Below are 18973 nucleotides of genomic sequence, written 5' to 3'. Positions count from 1 at the left end.
AAGAGGAGGTACATACTGATAGATATAAGCACACAGAGTGATCGAGGGGCTAAGCCTTGAGAGAGAGATAGAGGAAGATGGAGTTGAGTGAGCTGCAATGGGCATATTGAGGGAGAGGTGAGGTAGACAAAGGTGAGGTATAGTGACCTTAGAGAGAGAGATAGAAGGAAGGTCTGTAGAGAATGAGAGAGGTTAAGAGAGGGCTAGGGCAGAAGGTGAAGTGAAATAAAGAGAGAGAAATGAAAGAGATTATTTTTCAATGTAATTGCCACCAGCTGCCTGAGTGTGAAGGTTAGGGGTGGGAAGTTGCTGTTCTGTATTGTGCAACATAGAGAAAGTACTACATAGCCATATTCATTAAACATGGACTGCTGCTGCTCACTACCACTGCACTGGCACACAAACAGGCGGCATGGCACTGTACATTACTTTGTGCCATAGTGCTGTCTAGAATAAGATTTATATTGGAAGCAGACTCTTCCAGTACAAAATCCTGTGCCTAGATTGTATGTGTGCTGTGCAGTGCGGCACACATGCATGCAGTGTGGAATGTGCAAAGAAATTAAAAATTGCCTCATGTTAGCGTCTCCATGTCATGTCATGTCAAAAGTTTTTATATAGCGCATCTTATCACCGCAAGGTCTCAAGGCGGTGTTATTTTTCTATGCAAAGCCCAACCTGTCTATCTTATAGATTGGACTTTACGCCAAAAAGCATGGGGCCTCATTTATGAGAAATGACGCATCGCTGCGTGAAAGCAGGGATGCGTCACTTCTCAGTGCGCACTCCTTGCGACATGATTGATGCGTCATATTTACAGTATGACGCATCATGTCGCAAGGAGTTACAGATACGTCAGTATTTCAGACGTATCTGTAAGCGCAAAAGTCACGCATTGCTGGGGTGTGTCACAAAAGTGACGCAACTCCAGCAATGCGTCCTTTCACATGGGGAAAGCCCCATGTGAAAGGGCTTGCGTCAGTCTTACGCCTGCTGTGAGGCAGGCGCAAGATTTTGACGCAACAGCGTCCTAAAAGTGATGCAGTGAAATCTCATAGATTTCACTGCGCCACTATTACGAGGCTTTTTGAGGGGGAACGCCCCCTCTGCATACATTATACCTGACGCAGGTATAATGTAGCGCAGGGGTTTACAAAGTGACGCATCTGCTTAGATGCGTCACTTTGTAAATAGTGCGCAACAGGAGGCATGTTTTACGCCGCCGATGCGTCACAAAAAGTGACGCATCGGAAGCGCAAAACTGACGCAAGGCCTCATAAATGAGGCCCCAGGATGCTTGTGCCAATCTCCCCACGTTACACCAATGCCCCTTGACACAAAGGGGTGCAAAGCAACACAAAGCACTATTTGCTCTTGAGAAAAGGGCACTTTTGCAGTGCAAAATACTTTTAGTTTGCCTATGAAGGTAAATACCATTACGTTTGTGCTGCTTTGCATGACTTTGCCCTGGGCGAACCTATTAGCAAATTTGGCTTTACATTTCTGGTAAGCATGTTGAGACCTCGAATTAGAAAAATAAACTGTTTTTTTTAAGAGAACACTATTATGGCAGGAATGTAAACGTTTCCGTTTACTTTACGAGGGGGGACTCCTTGGAAGGTGGGGCCCTGGGCAATTGCCCACTTTGTCTTAAAATGTTTCTGATATTGCCCGCTGTCTGAATACAAGTAACAAAATATAACTTATGTAAGATCCAGAGATGTCCATTCAATGAGAAAAATAGCTGCCTTTTAAACATTTGATGAGTGGGGCCCATTATATTTGTAAATTTGCTTTAGTGTGAGCGTATTTTGATAAATCGTCTGCTTTGTTTTTTCTAATACTCTGCTACTGAGATTAAGGATAGTAGAGAAACCCCTCCACCCCACATATAGTACCACATTTTACAATTCACAGCCAGTATTCACAAGTAATATGAATTGAACATGTAAAATATGCATATCTATGACCTCAGTAGCAGGCACTCAGCCGGCTGAGCTATCCTCTGGTGTATGCGCGTGCCTCACTCATCCTTTAGTAACCCCAGAGGCTCGGCCCAGCCAGCAGGAAATCTTTCCCGTAGATCAGAGCATTCTGGGATAGGCTGCCGTCTGGCACTCAACCCGAGCCCTGGCGGCACGGGGCGGGGTCCAATGAAAATACAGATCTGTCCTCCCCGTCCCTGCAGGCCTGGTGCTGGAAGGTGATAAACTCAAATTCTTAATTTGACAACAAAAGGAACTGTGGCTTTAGCCAACTGTATTTTAACAGATAATTTCGCGTTGCCAAGAAAAGCAAAACAAAGGGAAACTAACTCCAGCTTCGGCGCATGGAAAGTTTGGGAGGGGAAGTGTTTGCTTTGTGTCCAACATTTAATTTAAGTTGGCACTGGGAGTCAGTTGCCTGTGACCTCAGCCCGAGGCCCTAGGGGGCTCAGATCTCACACTGGGGCTTTTATTTATTTTTTAAATGGACAGTGTGGCCACCGAGTTTGTTTCTGGGAGTGTGCCAGTGCCACCCTAGACTGTGCAACGAGTAGTAAGAGGCCCTTCCCGTGCTCGGCCAGCGCTCTGCCCACTCTGCACGAGAGCCTCTGGTGCCAGCTTTAAAGTTCTGCCACTCTGGAGCAACCCAAGTGGAGACTGAGTCACAGCTGCACAGCGTGGCGTGAGTGATCACTAACCTCTCAACCAGCTTTCATCAGTGAAGCCAGAGGTGCAGCACAACAAACCCAGCACTGGGAAGTCGAAACAGTGGGGTCCCACCCACAACAGGGAACCACAACACCAGCCCAAAATCAAGCAAATGCCGGTGTAGAGACATCTGTAGACAGTGCTCACAAGGCCCAAAACCTATGCAGGACTGAGCAAGAATCCCTGGGAAGCAATGGATGTAAAACTGCTCCTATGCCCAGTGACCCCACGACTTTGCAAGTGTGGAAGAGTCGGTAAGAGCCTCTGCAGCACAACAACTGAGGGCAGGAGCGCTGGGGCAATCGGCAAAGGAGGGAGGAGGAGTGGGGCAACCAGCAAAGGAGGGAGGAGGAGTGAGGGAAGCAGTGAAAAAGGGAGGGAGGGGGTCAGCAGCAAGCACCAACGACAGGATGGAGGGTGGTAGGGGTAAGCAAGAACCGGAGGGAGGAGGTAGCGGTAAGCAAGAACAGGAGGGAGGGGGTATCGGTAAGCAAGAACAGGAGGGAGGGGGTAGCGGTAAGCAAGAACAGGAGGGAGGGGTAGCGGTAAGCAAGAACAGGAGGGGGGGTAGGGGCAAGCAACACCAGGATGGAGGGGGTAGGGGTAAGCAAGACAGGAGGGAGGAGGTAGGGGTAAGCAAGAACAGGAGGGAGGGGTAGGGCAAGCAACACCAGGAGGGAGGGGGTAGGGCAAGCAACACCAGGATGGAGGGGGTAGGGGTAAGCAAGAACAGGAGGGAGGAGGTAGGGGTAAGCAAGAACAGGAGGGAGGAGGTAGGGGTAAGCAAGAACAGGAGGGAGGAGGTAGGGGTAAGCAAGAACATGAGGGAGGGGGTAGGGATAAGCAACGATTATGAGAGGGAGGGGTAGGGCAAGTAACATCAGGAGGGAGGGGATAGGACATATAAAAGATGGGAGGGCAGCTAAAAACAACAGGAGGGAGGATGGAGGCAACAACAATGGGGAGGAAGGAAGGAAGGGCGGATACAAGCAACGACTATGTGATGGAGGGTGGGTGCAAGCACGAGGGAGGAACACTGAGAAGGTAGAAGTACACAAGGGAGCCAGATAAAAAAGACACACTCCGGGAGAGTGCGTGAATAGAAAGACAAATGAGCAATGAAAGGCCACAAGTAATTCATTCGTTCTCCAGGGGAGCAACAAACACACGAAGAGGAAGCAAGACTATGGCAGCCGGCCAATAAGAATCAAGCACATTAGAGTGACAATGAAGTTAACGAATGGTAAGCAATGTGCGAGGTTTAAGTTCACTGATAGAAAACCAACGGTCTCGTTGTCTCGGCGAGAGCTAAAAAGGGAAAAGGTTGTGTTCAAGGTGATTATGAGTAAAGCGCTGTGTAGTGCCTAAATAACTGCAACATGAAATAATTGAGGAACCCACTGCAATTACATTATTAGCATCCTTCCCAAAAACAACGGGAAGCAGAAAACCACCTTCCTCAGCCGGCAAGGACCATGAAGATCCATGTGGCAAGCAGTGCAGGAGAATGTCAGGCACTGAACCGCAGGCTCTGGACAGGCAGACCGGCCTTTAGTGCTGGACAGAAGCACAATTTTGCGACAGCTCTTAGGGGAATTAATTTGTACTTTATGTTACGCAAAACAAAATAAACAGAAACATATCAGGCAGCTTTCCCTTTCGAACAGTCATCCTGTGGTGCTTGGTCAAGCCAGACTCCGGGTCTCTGGCATGCATTAGCGTTATCCCTGGCCCGACAGTGTCTGCAGTCCCCGCCTGCTGAGACCCACACCTGCTCCGTTAGGCCAATATTAGATGTCTCCTCTCAGCCTGCTGCAGACACAGCCAGTTCTATTCTGAAAGCAGGGTGCAGCTGACACATGACGTAAGGCAGGGTGGGGGAGGGGGTTTACTGGGGGAGCTCGGATATATAGGGAGGTTGTATATGTCTGCCTCAAAGGACACTATTGAGTGAACATCGAACAAATGAAGGGCACATTTTCCAATTATTATTAGCATTAAGTGCTCACATAGCGTCTTACTCAACACAGGGCTGTTTCAAATAGATATTTCACAGAGCGTTACTTTTTCTAGGTCTGCCATTATCCGAGACCATTTAATTTTATCAAAATGTTTCATATATATCATATATTTATACTGGCTTTCAGCATATAGCAAGGGACAGTGGATCAACCCATTTCAACCATTGGCTATTTTCACTGTGGTGACAGCATTATGCTCTTTCACAAGAAGCACATCTGCACACAAAGTAGTGCCAAGGATTACTAGGTCAATGTGTGCTTTTAGAAACCAAAACAACTATTTTTGCATTTAAACATTGTTTTTTCAGCTCTAAAAATAACGCTGTACAGAAACCATAATAAAACAAAGCAAACATTGACAAAGCCAAGAGCTACAGCCACCCAAATCCATTGGCTTTACCAATGCTTGTTTCCCTGACTCTTTCTTCTTTGTTATTTCTATTGCGTTTCCTTATTTTGGTGAATTGCTGGGGTTAGTATTACAATGCTCCATGGTACCCATTTTAGAGCTACTTATGTTTAATGAAACACATTGAGAGTTACTAATATTATTAGTGTTGTATAATCTTATTTTTTTCCATTTGTTTTGATTCAACCAAGCAAAAGCTATCTAATTTAATAAACTGGGCTACACACAGGTGAGCTACTCAGAGGTTGCTGGAGAGCTACAGAAGCTCATGAGCTACACGTTGGAGACCCCTGAAAAAGACAAAAGACTGTCAACACCATCACCATTTTAACCTGTGGCCTGTACACAACTCTCTACAGCCGACACATTGACCAAATTAGCTGAGCTTTCATGGGAAGTGAAGTGGCCTAGTGTTCACAGTTGCCTACTGTGCGACATGAGGAACCAGGGATAAATCCAATCCTCGATGTAGCATCTTGTGAATCCCAGTAAATATCTGTGTTGAAAAATAAACGTATCATCTGTGTCTGTTGTGAAGTGCTCTTATGCCCTTGAACAAGGCCCACTTAGTAAAACTGCCAAAGAATGTGGATTCTGCCTATTGCCCAGTCTCTAATTTTATATTCCAAGAATTAAGGACAAAGCATTAACCTTTAATATCAGAAAGAAATATCCATCCACTGGCTGGCATAAACTGGAAACTCTGGGAACAATCAAGACTCCACTCGTTGACCAATTGTGTGATCTTAGGCAAATACTTTATTTCATGGAGCCTCCCAGATATAAACCAATCTTCAAATATGTGAGTTCAGGACGTCCGCTGTAGAAAAACCTGTTGTCTTTTATTTAATGGACTATTACGTTGTGATATCTATAATACAAATCTAAATCTAAACAACATGTAGGGTCCACATGACAACTGACTTGTCACTAAGAGCATTGTCATCAGGGAGGGGGCAGGAATGTTTCTCAGATCATGTTTAAAACTTCTCTCCTTTAATAATGCAGAGATATAGTCTGATTTACTAAGATGAACCGCGACCACTTTTTTTTGTTTTCAGACATTATATTGTTTTTTGTAAAAACAAAGCCATAATACAAAAATCCATATTACACCTATGTTACTGTACCTAGTATGCTGGCAATGCATATAGAGACCACGATTGCATACAGTCTAAGAGAGGCCATACAATCCAATAGCAACATGTCCAGCCGTAACTGGTTAAGTTAAGTAAAGAATGTGGTGAGGAGTCAACGTACAAGCCTATAATGCGGGAGAGATATAGATCTCTGTGGCTCCAAGGCAATCGGGGATATCACAGAAGAATGCAATTCTATCTATAAATCATACCACGGGGAAGAGAGAGATAAAGGAAAGAGAGAAAAAGACCCCAAGAAGAGCTAGGGAAGATGATAGGGAAAGATAGATTGAGAAAAGAGGGAAACTACATTATATGAATCTGACAGGACCACCAGAAATCATATCCGATGGTAACGGCAGGAGCGGTAGATTTCAGTAAGTAACAATTGCACCTTGCATTTAGGAACCTATTGTTCACGAGAGCACCGATGGTGGCTTGCTTTTCTGGAAATATTTATAAAAGGAGTCCCAAAGGCGCCTGGATCCGGAAGCACAGTGGAGTTTTGCATGCAAGATTTTATCCGCACCTCTAACGGAGGTTTTACTCATCTTCAATGTAATCATGGGAATTATTGCTTTCTTGCCCTTCCATAAACATTCGGATATATAATTATCCACACATTTGAACAAGCATTTACAATGCAACGGTTTCGCCTTTGCAAAAGTTAGAGCTATTGACATTGTAAATGACAACATTTTTATTTATGTGTTGGATTTGAAAACAGACAAATAAATGGCATTGTCATTTACATTGCCAACAGCGTAATCTCTCGCAAATGTAAGACCTATTGTACCCTACTGGACGAGCTCAGCAGACAGCAATTACTACCACACACACACACCCAGAGCCAGCCACACACACACACACCCAGAGCCAGCCACACACACACACCCAGAGCCACACACGCACACCCAGAGCCACACACACACCCAGAGCCACACACACACACCCACACACCCAGAGCCACACACACACCCACACACCCAGAGCCACACACACTCACACACCCAGAGCCACACACACACACACACACACCCAGAGCCACACACACACACACACACCCAGAGCCACACACACCCACACACCCAGAGCCACACACACCCACACACCCAGAGCCACACACACCCACACACCCAGAGCCACACACATCCAGAGCCACACAGACCCACACGACTGAGAAGAGGGAAGGAAAAAGATCGCATCAGTCTTTTAGGACCATCAGAGAGACCTCCCAAAGCCAGATCATGTGGTGGTGTTTTTGTACCTAAACACCACACATGAGCAAAGATTTGCAGATAAATAGGCACACTAGCAATGTTAATAGAAAAACAATAATCAGTACTCTCTGTCTACTTAACACATTTGTGGTTAAGTTGCAAGCCCAACCCCCAAGGACACATTCTTGATGTAATACAGAAATGCTGCCCAGCACTCGCTGATAGGAAGCAAATGAATAAGCGAGAACATTCTAGTACAGAGATTCTTAACCTGTAGTTAACCTGCTCAGTGATTCCGTGACTGCTTGGAAAATTAAATAATATTAACAGATTCATAAAAAAGTATTCAATTAAAGAAGCAAAATGTACAATTTAGCATTTTAAACAGTTCTATAAATGTGAGGGAGATTGAAATTGGCAGATAAAAATAAAGTTCGTAACCTCGGATTGATATGTGGGAGCAGTGCTAGTGCAACTAACAGAATATAGGATGGACGACGAGTGTCCTCAATTAAATTTGGAAAAGCTTCAATCTTACTATTGAAATTAGAATTTAGATGTATTTATGTTTGTTTGTGAATTAAATAAAAAATTTAATTGTTTGAGGAATGCTGTTTCTGTATTTTTTGTTATAGTTCTAATCATCTAAAATGCATAGGATGGGAGCCACTATTCTCGTACTTACAAATACATATAACGAGATGAGGGATACTACCAGCATTGTTAAATTAGAGTAATAAACACATTGGGGCAGATTTATGAAGGCCTTGCGCCACGTTTACGCCGCTGTTGCGTCACGCAAGGCGGCGTAAACGTGGCGCATCCCTACGAACGATTTACAACGTGACGCATCTAGGCAGATGCGTCACGTTGTAAAGCCCTGCGCCGCTTGTGGGCGTTCCGGTGCAGGGTGGGCGTTCCGGGGCAGGTGCGCCACGCAAAAGTGGCTGAGTGAAATCTATAAGATTTCACTCAGTCACTTTCAGGCCAATGCTGCGTCAAAAGCCTGCGCCTGCTTGAAGCAGGCGTAGGTCTTGATGCAGCATTGGTCAGATAGGGCACCCCCGAGCCTTGCTGGAGCTGCGTCGCGCTTGCGACGCAACTCCAGCAATGCGCCGCCTTTACGGCACAGATGCGTCACGCATCTGTGCCGTTTTTGCCCCATGGTGCGCCGCATTGTAAATGCGGCGCACCATGGGTGGCGGAGCTGTGGCGCACTGTGGCGCACATTAACTGGCGCATCCCTAGGGATGCGCCAGTTAACATAAATCTGCCCCATTGAGAGAGTCTTGGGAAATAATTCTCAAAAGGAGGGCCCTCGTTTCGGGCCACCCGGTCATTGTGCTTTAAATTTTAAACACGGTTACCATGTTGTTTGAAAAGGTGGGATACACAAAAACACTATGACAACATACACTGTTATAGTCATTAGAAACTATAACTACGTACACATCACTGCTTCAAATCACCCAACTTCACAAGAAACAGACATGGGTTGATGGAAACTACAAAACAAATGCAAACTCAAACTTTACTCTAAGACATAACGAAAAATAAAAGCATTTAGGTGTACTTTAAAAGGGATTTCTACCAAATAAAATGACAACGTACGTTCGCAATACAATTCTCTAGGGAGGTTTAGGTTTCTCTTTTTTTGGTTGGCTTAGCGTTCATTGCAAAACTTAATTGCTTTCAGGTGGTCCCCAGAGAGTAAACGTGGAGGGAGGGGTTGTTGTGGCTACAATGCCTACTTGTCTAGGTACAGCGTATTTCCATAATTAAAAATTATGCATTTTCAGAATGTAACTGCAAAAACCACCCAACACATGGCCACATGGGTATAGGCCTATGCCTCCATTAAGCACCACACTAACAATAACAATAACCGTAACTGTGGCAACCAGGACTTATTTCGCATTCTGAGATATAACCCGTGGGCAGCACCCGGGCGTTGCTCTGGAAGAAGGTGGGAGTGCCCAGCTTGTGACTCACCCTGAGGGGGGGGCAAGGCCGGGCTAGAGCTACTGCTGAGTGGGTGGGAGGCCGCGGAGAGTCCCACTGTCTCTCCCGGTAACACACCTCGCCCATGACTCATCTCTGGTGATAATGCAGCGCAGTGAGATCACCGCTGGCGCTGCCCTCCTGAGAGTCACTGAAGTGCTCCCAGCAGTGCCCTCCTAGGGACAGTCCATCTCAGGGGGCCTGGGACTTCAGAGGAACAGGGTCGGTAGGTGCTGCGAAAAAACATAACGCCTCTAGTGCTATTAACAGCCACAATACGTGTACCAACGGGAGGTGAATAATCGTCAGCGTAACAGCGGGAGGGGGGGGCAGGAACGGGCACAAGGACAGCGGGAGGGGGGGCGGGAATAGGCACAAGGACAGCGGGAGGGGGGGCGGGAACAGGCACAAGGACGGCGGGAGGGGGGGGCGGGAACAGGCACAAGGACAGCGGGAGGGGGGGCGGGAACAGGCACAAGGACAGCAGGGGGGGCGGGGCGGGAACGGGCACACGGACAGCGGGAGGGGGGGCGGGAAAGGCACGGACAGCGGGGGGGGGTGCTCACCTGGACCTGGACTTCCTCCGGCGGTGGTCGGCCGCAAACAAATGCATACTAAAGTAGAAATAGTTGCTGATATGCATGAAATGCACAATACACATGGAAGATTTCAGATAAAGGCTAAACATTAAAGATTGGAATGTACAAATAATGAGGGTATTGGACGGGCAGAATATCAAAAACAGTTTCAGTGAGCGTGTAAATAAAAACACTACACAATCAACAGGATAAGGTTTGCCATCTTGCACGTTTTTGCATTTCCCCTTCACCCTCCACACCTGTCTGTTTTGTACCATTTCCCGCTCGCTCCTTTTAATACACCATCTTCTGGTGCTTCGAGAACACTGGTAACAGAGAAGGTATTACATTTACATCATTCAGGGGCAACCCGGCTTCAGCCATCCAATCCAAGTTAACAGGCTATTAGCTTCACTGCAAAAGGGGCCATACGGTAAATGCTGGAAAGGCACGGACAGCGGGAGGGGGGTGCAGGAAAGGCACGGACAGCGGGAGGGGGGTGCAGGAAAGGCACGGACAGCGGGATGGGGGTGCTCACCTGGACCTGGACTTCCTCCGGCGGCGGTCGGCCGCGGAATGACCAAAAGAAACATGGACGACCCAAAAAATAAACCCCGCCCACCGCCGCACTGACGTCCTAAAAGGGGCTGGATGAGAAAAATTCTCAGGAACGCCCACGAGTCGCCTCACAGAATGACGGACGCCTCTGTTTTCCAATGGCTAGCCTCCATTTATGGAGCTAGCCAATGGAAAAAAGAGGCGGGACAAGCCCACATACTGGTAAACAAAAGGTTTTCGCCTGCGCCGAAAAGCTGCGCAGCGCAGCTTTCGACGAGGCGAAACCTAAAAAGGAGGGGAAAAGGGACACCGGAAGCATAGTGGCAATAAAACTAACCAATGGAGCTACCATCATTTTAACGGTTTCCACCCGACTCACCAGGTTATATTTTTGGGGGACCATGTGTTGAGTAGGTTTTTTATTTTGCTAAGTTTTTTATGTTCATTAATGGAGATGGAGTGTTTGAGGTCCCAGGATGCTTGTTTCCGGTCCAGGGAGGAACTGGCCGGGCAGTTCGGTCTGAACTGTACCCATGAGGCACAGGTTCAAGACTGATTTGCATATGGCTGGGTTCAAACTGGGGTGGCGTAGTGGGCAAAAGAACCATGGATTTAACCCAGATCTTTTGACTGGGGGAGAAAATCTGCATTGTCAGCATTCCGTCCATCATTTGTTTGCTGTAACGTCTTACGCATCACCCATTCCATGTCCAGTAGGAACACAGACTAAAATGAAGAATGTAAGGAACAGGGTCTAGAATTTTTCTTCAAACCCCATGCACTCTGCAAAAAGTAATGACCTCATTTTGTGTCCCTCGGTGATCGTGATGGTGCTGTACGGGTCTAATCGTTTTTATCCACACTATGGGCCTCATTAGGATGGCGGTTTTTCCGCATCCTCCGGGCCGGCGGAAGTGTCCGCCGGCCTGGAGGATGCGGAAAAACCGCGGCGGAGACTCCAAAGACCCACCGCCAAATTAGGATGGCTGGTGGGTCTGGAATTCCGTCCGCCGCTTTTCCGCCGCGGTCGGCTTCCGACCGCGGCGGAAAAGCTATAACATGGCAGGCGGTGTCTATGAGACACCGTCCGCCATAGTATGATGTTTGTGTAAATATGCTTTTCCACGGCGGCTTTTCCGCCATGGAAAAGCATACGGACATTCACTTTGGGGGCCCGTTGCGGGCCCCCTGGGTGAATGGGGGGTGGGGGGTGCACATGGGGGGTACCTATGGTACCCCCCTGCATTTGCGTACACAAAGCAGCAGGCACCGTGCGGTGCCTGCCGCTTTGTGCATGTAAATGCAACACATGCATTTTTAACATTGCGGCGGGTGCAGCTTGAAGCTGCACCCGCCCCAATGTTAAAAATAGAGGATGTGACCGCCACCCTGGCGGTCACATCCTAATTGCCATGGAGGGACCGCCGCTGCCCATGCGGACGGTCCCTCCTACTCAGGGGTGGCGGACGGACGCAATCCTAATCGGCCCCTCAGTGTGGGAGGGTATACTCAGACGTGAGTCCCTTGCTCATTGCACCATCAGGATTCAAGCAAACCGGGCCGACGAAGGCTGTGATGCCAGAAACCGGTCCCCGGGAGCTTGTTTCCTTCCCAGTATAAGAATTGCCTTGGTAGTTTGGTTTGCCCTGTTCCCATCATGCACTGGGACAGGAACAGACTAATTTGCATATAGCCAGGTTCTGAGCTGGGATGGTGCAATGAGCTAAAAAACAGGTGATGGATTAAAACCATGATCTCTTGACTTGGTAAGAGTATTCTGCATCATTCAGAAACTCTGTCCATCACCACCACCCTTTTTCCAAAATCGGGTCTGGGGAGGGGACATAATGAAGATTATTCCAGGACTCTCGCAAGGAGTCTCAAGTCTACTCTCACCTTACATTCTGATTGGTTAAAGTTTAGAGTGGCACAGTGATGGCAAAAATGTGTGATGTTGGCAATGTGCCTTTTTCTCCCATCCCCAATGATTTAGAATAATGAGATACATTTTCAGTAATGAAACATTGTGTCGTGGTTATCATCGGCACATCCAGTTATTAACACTGTGCACAATATGTGCAACATTCTGCCGTATCATGATTACCAATAGTTATTCCCCATTTATAGCCATTTAAACTCTAAATCCAGTAGTAAGATTGTATCTTCCAATAACTGTCACGTGCTTTCTACGGCAGGGTATTACTCCTGAATTTCCCATACCGAGTCTGTTTTTAAACCCTGGACAGACTCAAACTGGTTTTGCTCCCAAATGTGGACTCTGTGTTGAGCAAAATTAGTGCATGGACCCATGTTTTTTTCTGGAAACATTCCTCCAGATGTGACGTGTATACATTTTCATGGGTAAGAGAGGTCAGGACTAGGAGAAACATGTGGATTGCCAAAGTGGCAAAACTGATCCTGCATATCATCCCTTATTCCAAACTGATATATTTGGGATAAGGCTGTAAAATCATCACAGGGGGGAGAACAAAAACAACAAAAAACACATTTTCCCCCCTCTAGTGATAATTTGTGCAATGCCCAATATTTATGGAACACTCAGAGCCAGAACATGAGGTATATTTAGTATTTGTTGAGACATTCGATAACTGTGAGCAAAGCAGTGGCATGACTTCCACTGGCCTGGTGGAAAATCACCCACTATATTTACAGATCCCAGCTGGGTTGTGAGGAGACCTTTCACAGGAAGTGTACTTGAATGCACAGCAGGGACACTTTCTGCTAAAAAGAAAGGTGGCTGGCTGCCCCGTCATGGCAGTATGTCGGCATTCATTTTTGTTTTGTAGAAACAATCCCCCCAAAGTGGAAAACGCTTCTTGGGGAGCAAGTTGTGCAAAAGTCTCCCTTTGCTGGTCACACCGCCCAACATGACCATCTTGGGCTGAGAACCAATGCCAATCTTCTTCATGCAACTCTTGCCCATCTAACTCAAGGACTCATTCAGGGCAAGTAGCCCCATCAGCTCCCCTGCTGACTTTTCCTCACCACAGGTGTTTAAGGACAATCTACATTTTTCTACCACTGAGTCCTGACAAGCATTTTCATCATCCCCTTAGCTGTGGTCAGCGTGTTCAACATCCTCAATACCTGCTACATCATACCATTCAAATTTTTCCACAGTGTCAGACTGGGATGTAAAATAATCCCAGGCACAAAAATAAAAGTAGCCCCCATTAGCGAACCAGATAGTTAAAACAGTGTCCTACACTTGAAATGGGGGCAGTTTTGAACTTGTAAAGACATGCTGTAAAGGTATTTTTCTTGGTATGGGAGACCATGTGATTTTGGGCTTGCTGCAGAAAATGGTTGTGATGGGTAACAACTAGTGGGAAACACAGGCCCAAAACAAACTACAAACTGGCCCACATACTAATTTGTCAGATCAGCCCTTCCAGAACTGCCCGATTGCCATGCAGGCCAGTCCAACCCTGTCCTGCTACAAATGCAGCCAGCTACCAATCTCCAACAACCTGTTCCTAAGTAAATTCATTCAAGGAGCTGCCCAAAACATTGCTCTTCTTCAACATTCATATACAGAATTTTTAAAAGTCCATGCATTGTTATTTTTATTTGTGGTTGCTCTGGTTTGATCCATTCTGTGCTATAAGGTTTTTGGTTGTCTATAAATATATCTGACAAGACACACGTTAGCATGCCCTCTATTTGAAAGGACCTCAGAGTAATTTGCACACTTGAGCCAAGACAAATTTTATTAAAAACTTCAAGAAAATGAGTACGTTGAAGTTGAAGGTCATCTGACAATCCCAGAAGACAATTTCCAGAGAACTGAGATGTCCATCATAGTTTCAGTAGGCCTGGCTCTGCACCTTAGTTTTAGGATGTATAATTCATAGTCATATAATGAATGTAAACGTAAGTCATTATACATTCAGTAAATATCCTGAAATTGTTTTCATAAATCCCGCCGGACCTAAATTACATTGCACTGATGCAGAATAAACAAACTAATTGAAGACATTGGCTAAATTCTAAAAGTAGTACATTACTAATTTTAATCTTTTGGGGATTTGCAGTGAACATATCATAATCCACTTAAAGGGAGCTTGTCTGTGCTGCTTTGGGTATTATTGCAAACCTAATTGTAGTTTTCGATCCAAATTGTAGGAAAGTGGAGTATTTTTTGATGATGCTGATTAGGCATCACCATACAATACTCTCACAAACCCCAAAGATGGTCCTTGGGTTCACAATAATAAATCCTTAGCTCATTCCTGGTAGAGTGGCAAAGAGCAGTGAGGCATTAATAGAAGTGTAAAGCATTTCAGAGTACTAACATGGACGATGAGTAATTGACATGACTTGAAAGAAATCCAACATGGTAGCCACCTGAAACTTCGTAAAGGTAAGGGCTACATTTCTCACAATGCACTGGACCATCTACTTCTGGGTGATCCCACGGAGGGCTCGAATGCCAGAGATTCTTTGGTTCCGCTATGTTGTTTTTACCTGCAGTTGCAAGGGACTAGTGCCACTGGTCCAGGGGAGTCTGATAATGCCCTTGGCTCTCAGAGGGGTTCCTCTGTTTGTGGGAACCGAGCTTTGGTCCAGGAAACCGTGTTTATGCAGTTCCAGGAAGGTTACCACAGGTGCAGAATATCACACATTTGGTTTGCGCAGATCAGAATTGAGGTTCTGGTGTCAGGGTTAGCCCTTAAATATTGGATTTAGGGGTGCAAGTGGCCAATGGGCAACTAGCCCCAGTGACTAATCTGCCTCTAAAGTTACCACAAGAGGAGGTGTAGGTCACCTTTTCTACCAAGAATCCACTATTCTACCACTTTTAGAAATGATAGATGTCTTACTCAGTTGTATAAACTAGTTAGCCCAAACTAGAGGTGTGGCTAGCATTCTGAGGGTGTCCACCTCCTGACTATCAAATTTTCACACCTTCCCGGGAGCAAATGTGTTTGGGGGCAGGGGAGGGCTGTTTCCACCTTTGGAAGGCAGCCTGGTTGCATATCACAGGCGCTGCAGCCTTTGAAGCTCACCGCCTTCATGTCCCACTTCAATAGCCAGCCTGTCAGAAAGGGAGTTGTGTCCTCCTTCCCTTCCAGGCCATTGTTTCTAACTCCTAGGAGAGTTCACACCTCCTGGCAGAAAGTCAAATTCCTGTCTTCGCAGCAGCAAGCGCGGGCTGGCAGCCAGAGCACAGGAAAGTCTGGGGCAACCAAGTAGGCAACTTATAATGTAGCCACTTGGGTGCATGCCACCTCGTCCTCGACACAAAATTTGTATCAGGGGTGAGGTGGCACATTGTTTGATGCCAAATGTTACCTATTTAGGCAGAACCATAATAGGGCTGCCAACCACAGGTTTGCCTGAGGGCCAGCCTATGTTATCCTATGGACCATCTATCACTTATAGTGTCCTTCAAGAGTAAAGGCCACTATAGGGACATATAATATATACATATTGGGGAGAGGAGTTGGCCTAATGGCTAGGGTGGTCGACCTTGAATCTGGGGACCTGGGTTCAAGGCTTGGGAATGACGCTAAACATCCTGTGATTCTGGGCAAATCACTTAATATCCCCGTGCCTTGCAAAAATGAATGTGTCCTCATGTAATGCAACTGGTGCTATATAAGGCGCTCTGATACCTGATTCGGGTGAAGTTTGCGCTATATAAAACTCTGTAAAATAAAAAATAAACAAAAAAAAGATAAGCTTGCACCTACATATCCACGCCTTTAACATAATGTACCCTGCTTATCTGGCTCAGGAGGCCTTCCATAGGGGTGACTGGCACATATAAAAAATAGTACACTGCCTTTGCCACACATGGTGAGGGCAAAGTCGAGTTTAAACAGTTTTCACTGCTCTTGCAGTCTGCAATGGCAAGCCTGCTGTCCGTAATCAGGGTGGCATAAACAGTGCTTCAGGTCCTGGTGACCCCTTTAACACCCATGCATCGGGTACCACTTGTTTCATATATCAGGCCTTATAAGGGGGTTAAAGTCCTTGCCATTTGGGGTTACGAATTCGCACATATCAGTTTTAGGTAGAGAGCAGAGGCACTGGGGTATGGTTAGCAGGCTCCAGTGCACTGTCAGTTGAAAACCACGATCTAGTAGACCAAATGGAGGCAAAAAGTGGGGGGCATCTGCAAAAAAGGTCTATTTTCTTATACAAATTGCTAACAGCAGCTAGTCAACAAATTATCCTGAAACCTCCTTAACACATACAATTCACGTAGAGAGGCACTGGTAGAAAAACAGAAATTGACTACCCAAAGTCTAGTATGTCATGACCTTGAACAAATAGGGGCAGAGCTCAGTAGTTGAGCAGAACCACATTTCATGGCATAACCCTCAGCACCCACCACTCGTAACTAAACACAGGACATCAAGCTCTTTAAAAAACAATCTCCTTTCTTGACAAGTTCACCTTCTATTGAAATGTCATCCCTAACTTTGTCGTAGTTCCAGTACAAACTGTTTCCCATTCTACCAGCCATTTTTGACAAACAGCTTTACAATTCTCAAAACAGAAACAACTTTTATAGCTTCCACTGATTTCTCATTACAGATAACAGGCGTCAACTCACCAATGGCATCCTTAACACCTGCTACAATGCATTGTTTAAACTGATTGTGAACCTGTTCTTCATCAGTACTGATAGACAATCTGAACAGACAGACACCTTGTCTTAACATTCCGATCACCTGGTCTATGTACTTGTATTTTTAATTCATGCAACTTTGATAGAATCCCAAGTGACATTGCTGAAGCCACCATTAAAATTGAAGTTGACCGTCGGACTTTATTGTCTGTGTAATATAAAAGGCTTTTCCCTACAAGTATATGTTAAAATGTTCTACACCCCACAAACACATAAGTACTTATCTTACAGAAGTCGATTACTTAGACTCTGCTTGACTTAGTGAGCTAGAAGCAAAAGCCACCATGTATTCTTTCTCTGATGTTACTAGATTTAAAATCAATCCCAAGCCTTCAGAAATTGTGCCATCTGTTAAATATGTTTTGCAACATGTGCAGGGCTGAATGAGATATCATTCTTTTTTTTAATGTTTTTATTATTTTACAAAACCACACTAAATAATTATACCTTTAAGATAAACATTGCACCTTACATCATGTCATCGGTTCCCTGGCTCTTATAACTTCCCACGTTGATCTTTTCTTCCATTACACCTCAAGTACACATAAACCCTAGTACAGCGGCCAAAGAAACACACACCTATCCGTTACAATAGGGTCTCATTATCAGTTGTCTTACGCTAACTTATGAACATTGAAAGCCATAAATTTCACAGCATATCATCTGGCTCCAACTCCCTCCCTCCTCCCTCTGCTACCGGTGTGTCCAAACCTCTAATCACGTAATTCAATATGTGAATATGATCCTTCTTATCTCGTTTTGGGATACTTATGGGGACAATACCTGCTGCGCTTCATGCGTCCCACACGCCTCCTGTCACTCCCCACAGGGCAGGGCGTGCACTACCATCTCTTCTCCCAGAATGATCAGGGGGAGCCCACTGCATCTTCCCCAGCAGGGTCTGCCTCCGAGTTATCTTCAGGTATTTGTAGTGCTATCACTAGGGCTTTCCACACTCTTGCTGCTTCCTTCGCCTTCTCATTGTTAGCACGTCTAGCCTGTTGCAATCTAACTGTACTCTCACTCGTGGCCCACTTGAGCAGCTCCGACTTCCATTTCCATATGGTAGGCCCTCGGCGTGACTTCCACTGGGCTGTGATCTCTCTCTTAGCCAGTAGTAGGCCTAGGTCCAGAAACGTACTTGTGATTTGTGTCTTCGTATGAGGAAACCAATGTAATACACAGGTTCCCATGTCGGTATCTATGTGGCACTCCGTAATTCCACAAAGCAGTTCTACTACTTCCAGTACGTTCCCAACTGTCCTCAAGACCACATCATATGAGGTAACTCCGCCCCCCTAAATTACAGTGCGGGCACTGGGCAGTTTCCATCCGAAAGTATCGATTAATCTTGGCCGGGGTTAAATAGGCCCTGTGCATGATAAAGAAATGTATCAATTGAAACCTGGCAATCCGTGTACCCTTCCAGGCCCTTCGGATCAGTTGGCCCCACGTCGTTTCCGGTATTTCCTTCCCAAGGTCTGCCTCCCACTTTCCCTGTAACTCCGTCAGTGGGTGCAGGCCTCCGTAACCAACCGCCTGTAGATACATGTGATTGCCTTAAATGTCCCTGCCGCCATGACTACATATTGACACACCATAGAAGTCTGGAGTTCGAAAAGCCCTTCCCTCCAGTGCCGCCGTATAGCTGAAACCAGGGCTACATGCAGCAAATAATCCCCTCGCGGCAAGT

Source organism: Lissotriton helveticus, chromosome 1_1 (assembly GCF_964261635.1).
Source record: "Lissotriton helveticus chromosome 1_1, aLisHel1.1, whole genome shotgun sequence".
Classification (NCBI taxonomy): domain Eukaryota; kingdom Metazoa; phylum Chordata; class Amphibia; order Caudata; family Salamandridae; genus Lissotriton; species Lissotriton helveticus.
The sequence above is the reverse complement of the archived record's forward strand: the minus strand, read 5'-3'. Positions refer to the sequence as shown.